Here is a 12,295-nt window from a genome sequence, read left to right on the forward strand (position 1 = left end):
TCAAGACGTTTTCCATATTATAATCCAAGAAGACAAAGAAGACGAAATCCCCAAGGAGGACGTGACTGCTGCTCTACCACAGCTCGAGGATGGGGGGCAAGCCACGATTGATGATCTCAAAGAACTCAACTTAGGCACAAACAAGGAATCGAAGCCTATCTTTGTAAATGCACCACTAAGTGTAGACGAGATTGAAAAGTACTATCAACTGTTCTTGGAGTACAAAGACGTCTTTGTTTGGACCTACAAAGAAATGCCCGACCTTAACCTACCATCGTCGTGCATCATCTTGCAGTCAAGCCCGGAACATGACCAATCAAGCAAACTCAAAGATGCTATCAATCCGAGCTCGTCCCATAAATTGATCTCCAACATCGTCATTGTCCTTAAGAAATCTGGACAAATACATGTTTGCATAGACTTTCGCAACCTTAATGATGTTTGCCTGAATGGCGACTTTCCCTTACCAATCATCAAAATCATGGTGGACACAACCAATAGCCACAAGGAACTGTCATTCATGGATGGCTTCTTTGGATACAACCAAATTAGCATAGCTCCTGAAGATGAGGAACCAACAGCCTTCCACACTCTAAAATGTATCTACTGCTACAAGGTAATGCCCTTTGGCTTAAAGAACGCTAAGGCTACATATCAACGCATAGTGCAAAAAATCATCAATGACATGCTACACAAAAATGTAGAATGTTACGTAGATGACGTAGTTATCAAGACCAATAAGAGATTCAATCACTTGAAGGATTTACGAATGATGTTCGAGAAACTACGGCACTACAACCTCAAGGTGAACCCATTGAAGTGTGCATTTGGCGTCACTTCTGGGAAGTTCTCAGCTTCATTATCAAGCACCGTGGCATTGAAATAGACCAGTCAAAGATCAAGGCCATTCAAAACATGCCTGAGCCAAGAAACTTACATGAGCTAAAAAGTCTACAAGGGTTGCTAGCCTTCATCAGACACTTCATCTCTAACCTTTCTAGACGTTGTCAACCCTTTAGGTGACTAACTAAATGGGTGTTGTTTCTCAATCCGTATTAGATCATCTATGTCCCAGCTAAAGCCATCAATGGACAAACGCTAGTAGACTTCCTTGCTGATCATCCAATCCCCGCTGATTGGAAAATCTCAAATGACTTGCCTGACGAAGAAGTGTTCTACATCGACATCTTTCAAACATGGACGATGTTCTTCGACGGATTCGCACGAGCAGACGGAGTGGGGGCAGGAGTAGTGTTCATGTCACCACAAAGACAAGTATTATCCTATTCCTTCCGACTAAACGAACTATGCTCCAACAACGTGCTAAGTACCAAGCTCATAATCAACGCTAGAAGTGTATGGCGACTCCAAGCTCATAATCAATCAACTCTTGACTAAATATGAAGTGAAGAAAGATGATCTCGTCCGATACTTCCAGTTAGCAACTTAACTACTACAAAACTTCAAGGACATGATGCTAGAACCTATGCTAAGAAAAAAAATCAAATGGCGGATGCTTTCACTAACTTAGCCTCAAGTATGGCGCTAGGATAAGATGAAGCTGTAGACGTGCCAGTTTGCAAAAGATGGGCAATCTCACTCGCCATTGAAATGCTACTAGATGACACAAACGTCATCTCAGTACTTTTAATCGACACTGAAAATTGGAGACAGCTGCTGATCAACTACTTGAAGCATGGAAAACTTTCGGACGATCATAGACACTGCTATGAAATACGTCGACGAGCACCTCGCTTCCTCTACTACAAAGGAACACTCTACCGATGCTTTTTGAAGGAATACTTCTAAGATGCCTAAGTGAGGAAGAAGCCAATCAAGCCATGGAAGAAGCACACTCAGGTGTATGTGGAGCGCATCAGTCTGGACCAAAGCTACACTTTCAACTCAAGAGAATGGGTTACTACTGGCCAAGCATGGTGAAGGATTGCCTGGAATACTCCAAAAAATGCCAAGTCTTCCAATTCCACACCAACTTCATACATCAACCGCCTGAGCCATTACACCCTACGGTTGCTTCATGGTCGTTTGATGCATAAGGATTTGACGTTATGTGACCAATCACACCGAAATCATCTACAGGAGAAGTCTACATCTTAGCTACAACTGACTACTTCTCCAAGTGGGCTGAAGTCGTACCACTGAGGGAAGTCCAGAAGGAAACTATTGTCCGTATCATCAAATAACATATCATCCACCGATATGGTGTGCCTCGCTACTTCATCACCGACAACAGAAAACAGTTCTCCAACTGACTCATGGATGAGCTCTGCAATCAAGCAGTACAGTCTTCCATGTATCAAGATCTGGCCAATAGTCTTGCAGAAGCATTTAACAAAACATTATGCAACCTCCTAAAGAAAGTATTTAGCCAAACAAAGAGAGACTGACACGAAAGAATAAGCGAAGCACTTTGGGTATATAGGACGACACATAAAATTCCTACCCAAGCTACGTCTTATTCTTTCATATATGGCATGGAAGTTGTTCTACCGCTCGAAAGTCAAATCCCCTCACTAAGGATGGATGTACAAGAAGGCTTAATTGAAGAGGAAAATGCAAAGTTACGATTTCAGGAGCTAGAAGCACTTGACGAAAGGAGGCTCGAAGCTCAACAAAATTTAGAATACTACCAAGCACGATTATCCAGGGCATTCAACAAGAAAGTCTGCCCAAGGTCTTTCCAAACTGGAGATCTTGTCTTGGCATTATGAAGGCCGATCATCATAACTCACAAAACAAAAAGCAAGTTCACATCAAAGTGGGATGGACCTTACATAATACAAAAGGTCTACACCAACGGCGCCTACCTAATCATGGCGAATATGGCTTAAAGATCGATCTCATCAATGGTAGATTCCTAAAGCACTACTACCCCTAAAGCAAACAAACAAAGCTTCTCGCCTGCATGAGCCTAAACTGCACACGGCATAAAGCTCATTACTTGTAGGCGAGCCTAAATTGCACACGGCACAAAGCTCCTTGCCTGCATGAGCCTAAACTGCACACGATGTAATGCTCCTCGCCTGCATGAGCCTAAACTGCACAGGACACAATGCTCATTGTTCGCACGAGCTTAAAAGGCGACACTCGACACTCCTTGTTTGCACGAGTTTAAAATGCGACACTCAACACTTCTTGTTCGCACGAGTTTAAAAAACGACACTCAATGCTTCTCGCCTGCATGAGCCTAAACTACACACAACACAAAGCTCTTTGTTCGTACGAGCTTAAAAGACGACACGCAATGCTCTTTGTTTGCACGAGCTTAAAAGGCTACGCTCAATGCTCTTTGTTCGCACGAGCTTAAAAGGCAACATTCAACGTTCCTAGCCTGCAAGAGCATAAACTGTGTACGACAAAACAAAAACAAAAACAAAAACAAAATCATTATCAAAAGCACCATAAAAAAAATCCATCACTCGTTTGAACTACGTCATGACTTTATCCCTCCTCAACAAAGGGTACTTAAGCAACTTGAAACTTCAAAACGTCAAGTATAGTCACATCACCAACAAAAAAAATGCAAACACTTTGAAGAATAAGGAACCACGAAACTCAGCTTCAACACTTGACCTAGCCACCACTTTTTGTTTCTTGCTTCTCCAAGTAACTAGATTACCACCCATAAAATTAAAGTATCTAGACGTAGATTGCCAGGTAGTGATAGAACATGCCCAATTTGCATCTGTGTACCCTTCGACATTCAAATGACCATTCTTGGAGAAAACCAAGTCTTTGCCAAGAGCCATCTTCAAGTACATCAAAATATGGATTACTGCATCCATATGAGCTTCATTAGGCAAGTGCATAAACTGACTTACCATATTAACCGTATAAGCAATGTCAGAGCAAGTGTGAAACAAATAAATTAATCTCCCCACAAGCCTCTGATATTGTTCCTTTTGCGTAGGAACTTGATATGGAAATAAGCCAAACGATGATTCTGCTCAATCGGAGTATTAGTAGGTTTGCAATCTAACACAATGATTCTGTTCAATCAGAGTATTAGCAGGTTTGCAATCTAACATACCTATTTCAGCTAATAAATCAAGAACATACTTTCATTGAGACAGAAAAATACCATGCTTGGATCGTGCAACCTCGATTCCAAGAAAATACTTCAATTCACTCAATTTTTTCATCTCAAACTTAGTAGCTAGGTACTTTTGAAGGCGTTGTATCTCTTTCTGATCATCACTAATCACTATCATGTCATCAACATAAATAATCAATGCAGTTAGCTTACCATTTTGTCGTTTTAGAAACAAAGTATGATCTGAATGACTCTGAAAATACTCAAACTTTTTCATTGAACTTGTAAACCTCCCAAACCACACTCTAGAAGATTGTTTCAAACCATACAAAGCCTTTCGCAATCTACACACAACACTTTTTTCAAGAGCTATTCCGATACCAAGTGGAAGATCCATATAAACTTCCTCCTCGAGATCACCATGAAGTAAAGATTCTTAACATCAAACTACAATAGAGGCCAATCCTGGTTTACTGCTAAGGACAAAAGAACACGCACAGTATTTAGTTTGGCAACAAGAGCAAAAGTCTCATGATAGTCAACCCTATAGGTTTAAGTATAACCTTTAGCAACTAGTAAGTTTGAGATGAATAACAACACTGTGATTATATTGAGTCATTTAGCTAAGCCACGAACAATAAGGGCACAAAAGATACATAGCGGAATTAAGACAATTTACTAGAACACTGTAGCTGATCATTATTCACGACACTGTAGCACGGCACAATTCGTGACACTGTAGCACGTCACTGTTCACTTCTTTTCTTTTCTTTTTTTTTTAACGAAGGAAATCACGACAAAAGTGGGCACAAAATTAAAGCACACACGTCACCAAGAGCGAACTACTTTGATGCCAAGTTAAATTAAACATGGTAATACAAAAATATATGACAATATTTGAGAATTTCTTCTATATGCATTAATCTCCAAAGTGGAGTATATATAGGAGTTACAATTGGTATTACATATGCATTTTGTCAATGTGGGACAACAGACTACTATTTACACTTTAACTAATATATGACTCGCAACACATATGGCATCCTACTTGTCACGCCATCAGAGTAACTTGCTTCAATCCAAACTAGGTAGCTCATCAGAGCAGCCTACTCCAATCCAGACTATATAGTGGGTCAAAATAACCTGGTTCTCCAGACTATCCTCTCATCCTGACTCTAATCGTCTGAGCGCCATGTGTTGTGACTGATATGATTTTTACCACCTGCAAAAGTAGGGATAAAAACACTTTAAATACTTGCAAGAGTACAAGGTAATCATAGTATATCAGCTCTAGCAAGGTCGTTCTCTACATGGATTGAATGAATAATTTATGTCAAATCAAATCTTAATTAATTACTTAAAACAAAGTTTTGGAAAAATGTGATTTTGTGATTTCAAATAATAAAAACGAATTTAATAGAAAATAATTAAATAAAGTCACAAAATAAAATAAACTAAAAGAAAATGGTTTTTAAAAATTAAATTGTAAAAGCCTAGGGTTCTGCGGTCACCTTAACAATCATATGTAGTTCTTCCCATTATTTATGAATTACACATGCATATTTGAAGGTTAGGTTTTCCTAATATATGCCTACTTGGACCCCCAACATAGAGCGTATATCAAACATGCAATTCGTCTATGGTATTTAGATCAAATCTAAACATGCATGACTCATTAATTTTTTGAAACCCTTTGAAAAACCATACAACCCTTAAGATGTGGTATTCATCCTAAGTGAACTTACACATATTAACCACAAGAAGCTTTCGTCAATTTCAAGGACCGACCTCAGATCAAAATTGCATCAAATTATTTTTTTTAAACATCCTAATGGTAGCTAAGCATTAAGACAATTAGATAGTTTCAATCGGTGATTAATAATTCAAACTTGCATGCATAATATCATAAGCAAATTGAAAAGAAACTACATATTCTTGTTAAGGCTCGGGGCTTTGCCCTAGCAAAAGAGAATTAGTTACGAACAATCATAATAAACAAAAATATTATTAAAAACATGGATAGAAAACACCTTGAAAATAAACTTGAATCGTCAAAAACTCCAAAGTAATGTGTTCTTCCCAATCCCCATTTTCCTTTTTCCAACTCCAAGCCTTCTAGATCTAGTTCTTACATCTAATCTTTGCCATACGTTATGTGAGAGATGATGAAAGCTGTTATGAAAATTGAGAGAACCTTTGTTGCGTAGAAATTTACAGTAGACAAAAACTTTTCAAGAATTATTGTTTCTAATTTTCCATATCTCAAAAACCCTACACAAAGATTATTAGACCTGACATTCGTGTCGTGTTTTCCGTGTTCGTGTCGTTTTCGTGTCATACCCGATATCTTAACGGGTCATGTCATGTAACACCCGTTAAAATAAACAGGTAAAATGATCCGACTCAAAACCGACCCGATAATATTAACAAGTAATATGACCCAATCCGTTACCTGTTATGGAAAATATATTTTAAACCAATAAATAATCAAATGAAAAACATAATACCAAATAAGTATATACATACCATATTATCACATTCAAAACATAAAAACGCATTTGTCTTTCAAGTATTACATATTTACATACCCAAAATAAGAGCATAATAAAAAATAAAAAAATACATTAGAACATTACAAAATATCAAATGTTCAAAAGATTTACAAAATTAAGGGAGTTATGTTTCAACGTTTGGAACCTTGCACATTTTCTTACAATCAAACTCTTCAATTTTCATCAATCACCATGGGAAATGATATTGGAACTTTGACTTGATATATTGTCTTCAAGAGTTATATTGATGATATTTTCAGTGAGGCTTTCTACATTAGCACTCTCTTCTCATTTATCTTATGGCTACTGTTTAAGTAAAGCCTTTAATAATTTTTTAATTAATGTAAAAGTGTGAAAAATATATATAAACGCTTGTAATGACAAGTTTTACAACTTTCGTGAAGGGCTTAACTTTGAAATGTTCCACTATAATCATATAAACCATAGATCAAAATTTAACTGTCGATTGTTGTTTACATTTATGCTCGTTTTTCTCACCAAATTTTGTTTTTTCAAATTTTGTTTTTTGAAAACATTATCTATTAGAGGATACAAGAATATGAACGGTTTGGATCGTTGATATTATGTTCAAAGTTTTACCGTTAGTGAAAATATTGTTTGGTGTTTATAACTAAAGTCTCTACAAACTATATAACATCGACTCATATTTCAATTTACCGTAAAAATTGAGACATGACATCAAAAATCTGAACCGTTCATCTTCCTACATCCCCCAGAAGATCATGTTTTCAAAAAAGAAAATTTTAAAAATGAAATTCAATATAAAGAATAAAGCTTAAACGACGATCGACGGTCAAATACAAATTTAAGGTTTATGGATTATAGTGTCGGATTTCGAAGTTGACCCCTTCACGAAAGTTGTAAAGCTTATCACTACGAGTAATTGTATATTTTTTTTTTACATTTCTTACACTTCTACAATAATTATTATTAATTTTATTACTTTTACACTCAAATAAAAAACACTATTCATGACGGTTTGGAGGGTTTTAAAAATCTAAACAATAATGTAAGTGTAACCATTGTCTACTCGTGGAGGAATGATGAATCACGAGTGTTTATATATTCTTTCACATTTTTCATACTTGTAGGGATGTCTTATTGCCTATACTAATACTATACTAGTTGATTTTAATTTTGGACAACAACATTTTAAGTAAAATTTATCTTATTAATGATAATAAGAAACTCTCATAATAAAAAAAAAAAAATAAATAAAACTTAATTTTTTTAAACTTATATAGAATAATAATACAAAAATATATATTTAATATAGAATATACCAATATATACAATATGGCTATTGTATTTTATAATAAATTTTTTAGTAATTAAACTTTAAAATTATAATTTATTTTTCTTAACGGGTAAAACGGGTTACCCACGTGTTACCCGCGTGTATACCCGTTAAGAACCCGTTATAATGACCCGATTAGTTATCATGTTGATCCGAAACCCATTATTTTCGTGTCGTGTAAGAAACTGCCGGGTCTAAAGATTATTATCATTGGATGCGTATTCTACTACAACTGATTATCATCTTGTTAGCAAGTAGGACAACCCTTGCCTTGATTTGTATTTCAAGGTAGAACTAGGGGATCAGGCATCCCATACATATCTAAAGCAAATTTCCCTCCGTAGCCTAGTCCCACTATCCCTCCCTTAAGCTCATCTACAACCTAGCAGACTGCATATAGATGGAAAGCACATGAAGACTTGTTCCACGCGACCTTGTTATGGGTTCACAGTCACCCCAAAACCCTAGCCTCCAACGTTGATGCTATCATCGGCGACTATCGTTTTGCGGTTGGTTGTTTGAGAGGTTTTGTTGAGGTTTTGTTGAGATTCTGCAACTTATTTTTTAAGTAATGCTAAATACTGTTTTTTTTGGAGACTGGAGAGAGAGAGTGATAGTCAGCAACTTATTTTTTTCCTTTAAACTTATATTTTCACGTGGACAACAAGGGCTCTTTCTTTCACGAATATATATATATATATATATATATTATCTAAACTAGACTTTTTTTTTTTTAGGAAAAAAAGATGGCTTTTTAGTCAAAATAGTCATTGAGATTTACATAACTCCTCACTTTGGTCCATGAGATTTGAAATCAATAGAATTGGTCCATCAATTTGTCCATAATTAATCATTTTGGTCATTCCATTAAAAATCTTCATAAAATAAGGATAAAATGACAAAAATGCCCTCAATTTTTGTCAAATCATTTTGGCCTATTGTTTATTAAATTGAGGGTAATTTTATCATTTTGATCCTTAATTAACATAATTTTTCACCAAATGATAGACCTGACATTTGTGTCGTGTTTTCTGTGTTTGTATCGTTTTCATGATATACCCAATATCTTAACAAGTCGTATCGTGTAACACCCATTAATGTAAACGGGTAATATGACCCGACTTGAAATCGATCCGTTAATATTATCAGGTAATATGATTCGACCCGTTACCCGTTAAAGAGATATATTTTAAATCAGTAAATAATGAAAATGAAAAACATAATTTGACCTAAAAAATGGAAATCATAATACTAAATTAGTATATGCATATCGAATTGTCACATAAATATTACTTCAAAACATAAAAAATAATAAAATAATAAAAAAACATTTGTCTTTCAAGTATTATGTCACAGCCCGTCCCGGAATTATTAATTCCGAGGACGTGAGATGACCAATGTGACCTTAAACGGGATTAAGGTGTGTAAATGTATGACATTTGTTTTACTTTAAGATCCTAAACTAGGGTTAGATTTATATTTGTATGTGTTAATTTGTGCTTGGACTTAGGTAGGGCCTCCTACCCTGAATTCCCTCCCTAAAACCCGTAACCTTTCTTCTCTCTTCTTCTTTCATTCCAGACTCTCTCTCTCTCTTATTCTTTTCTGAAAACTCTCTCATTCTCTCTCTTACTCTCGAACTCACGGCAACCACCAAGAACCACCACAATCTTGTACCAACGTTCCATTTAAGACCACCATCGTGATCCTGGGGACTTCACGAGCACGGGGATACCAATTTCAGGTGAGTTTCACTTCGAAAACCCTAGTTCTAAAGTTGCCGTGAGATGACACTGTTCATGAGCTTTGAATTGGTTACGTTTTAGGCTAAAACAAGATCACAGCGAGTTTAGTAAGGTCCCAAGGAAGCTCGGAGTGCTTCGTTGGAAGTTTTTGGACGTAAGAACACGGAGATCGACAAGTTCAAAGTTTGGCCGGAGCTTTCGAGGCGTTTTCCGGCGAATCCCCGGAGAGTTAGGAGTCGAGGTAGGTATCAATCTCTTTGTCTCGTCAAGTAATACAACTTTCCTTTTTGTTTCACTCAATTTCGTTGAGTATTGAAGAAGTTATACTCATTTGAAAAATACCCAGTTTCCGGCGACCTCCGAGGCTTTCGAGGCAGTTTCCGGCAAAACCACGGCGAACTAGGTGTTGTGCAAGGTACAATTCTCTTTGTCTCTTCAAGGGCTACAACTTTCGTTTTTGAATCACTTGATTTCGTTGAGAAATGACAAAGTTATGGCAATTTGAAAAACTGCCCGGAAAACGGCCGCCGGAAAAACCAGTCCGGCGACCCAAGGAAGAAGAAGGTGCTACAGTAAAAATAAAAAATAAAAATAAAATTATTTTAAAAATATGTCGACGTCCGTGACGTCGAGTAGATCACTGTGGTATATTCATATACCTAAATTGAACACCGTATGAGAAAGTTATTGAGGATTGTTGGTTAGGTGTTCAAATAACGTTTTATAGTTTTCACATTTAGGTGAAAATGTGAATTGATGATCCGACCGTTGGATCGTCACCAAAATTTGATACGTTGTAATACGTAATATTTGAGGATTATTGGAACTTACGGATTGGGAATCCGAGTTACGGATCTTCCGGAATTGGAATTGTAAGTCCATAATATAAAATGTTAACCGTCACTTAGTTTTGGAAATTGACGGAGATCCGACCGTTGGATGGTAATGAAATTTTAGGATGTTGTCCTAGAGGTATAATGTGGACCTCTGGAAGTTATGGATTTAAAATCTGAGTGGCAGATCTTCCGGATCGATCAACGTAGTGACGTATTTTATATAAGTTATGTATTCTATCGATATGAATTCTGAGCCTGGATTTGATTACTATTCTAGGCGGCGATCGTCATGACGCCTTGATGTGTGGTGCTAGGGAGTTGTTGGACGAACTCCAGGTGAGTGGGCAGTTTTGTTTTCCGTATATATATATACTTGACGTTTCCCAGAAATTGAATTGAAATGAAAATATGTTTAAAATGAAATGCATATGAGTTATGTGGAAAAACGGGAAGTGAAATACCATGCATAGAATTGATATGAAAAGTATATAGAAATGTGAGTTGAAATGCCATGCATGAATTAATATATGATGCATATGTATGAATTGGTGCGGTGGACGCACATGTAAGAATTGATTTATGATGCATATGTATGAATTGGTGCGGTGGACGCACAGGTAAGAATTGATTTATGATGCATATGTATGAATTGGTGCGGTGGACGCACAGGTAAGAATTGATTTATGATGCATATGTATGAAATGGTGCGGTGGACGCACAGATGAGTATTTAATTACTGTTATGATGATGATGATATATATTGAGCTCAAATCCTGCACCATGGTTTAGTGCTTATAGTATTCACCGCATCGCACGCTCGCCTTGGATCCAAGTAGATGCTAGTCGTACAGTCCACGCGGAGTGGGTACGACAGACCAGTCGCGAGAGTGTTAGTGAGATTCCGACTGGTGGGTGACCTTAGATTATGTGCACAGATGATTTATGAGAAGCACTAGAGCGTAACTTGCGTGCAGAAGGCCGGACGGGTCACAGAGGTGACTCCGGTAGAGTGATAATGATAGATTTTGAGCTCTAGGTTCAACCGTACAGGGCTATTAGAGGGCCTACGGTTGATTACTTTCTTGCACCTGATATGATTATGTTGATGCATTCATACCTTATTACTGTTGAGATGATGTGGCATGGCATAATTAATATGAGAAATGTTGAGATGACATGGCATGGCATGATTGATAAAGAGATAATGTTGAGATAGTAAAAATGAAGTTTTGAGAATATATATGTATATTTATATTTTACATTTCTGGGAAAGTATACAGGTTTTACGGAGAGGGGTTACAACGTTTTGAGAAATGTTTGGATTTGGAAAAGAATTGTTTTACTGACCCACTCAATTTTGATTTTGCGCCCCTCCAGGTTCAAGAATCACAAAGGTGTGGTGACTACGAGGAATTCGACGGTGTTCTGACAGATTGGACAAAATTAGGACTCACCTTCGGGTGTATCAATTTAAATTGTATCTTAAAGCTTCTGTACTGTGCAAATGGTTACGTCACTCTCACGTGACGGCCAGCATGCCCTCCTTCGGGACGGGGTGTGTCAATTACATACCCCAAAATAAAAGTTACTACAAAATACTAAATGTTCAAGGATATGCAAAATAAAGAGAGTTGCATTTCATGAGGGTTTCTATAGTTTTAAAAATTCAAACGATGATGTACCCATTCTCAAAGCGTAAAGGATGCGATCATGAACGTTGGCATATTTCTTTACATATTTTTCACTTTAATTTTTTTTAATATGTTTGGTATTTTTAAATTACTTGATAT

At 36.8% G+C, this 12,295-nt stretch overlaps 1 long non-coding RNA gene across 1 annotated transcript; it reads left to right on the forward strand.

Moving 5' to 3' along the window:
* Window positions 1-9,491: 9,491 nt before the first annotated feature.
* On the forward strand, window positions 9,492-12,073 carry LOC139191583 (uncharacterized). Its single transcript, XR_011575665.1, has 5 exons — window positions 9,492-9,668; window positions 9,751-9,910; window positions 10,016-10,084; window positions 10,783-10,841; window positions 11,883-12,073. It is a non-coding gene; the product is annotated as an uncharacterized lncRNA (long non-coding RNA).
* The last annotated feature ends 222 nt before the right edge of the window (window positions 12,074-12,295 follow it).

This window comes from Malus domestica, chromosome 14, assembly GCF_042453785.1.
Source record: "Malus domestica chromosome 14, GDT2T_hap1".
NCBI lineage: Eukaryota > Viridiplantae > Streptophyta > Magnoliopsida > Rosales > Rosaceae > Malus > Malus domestica.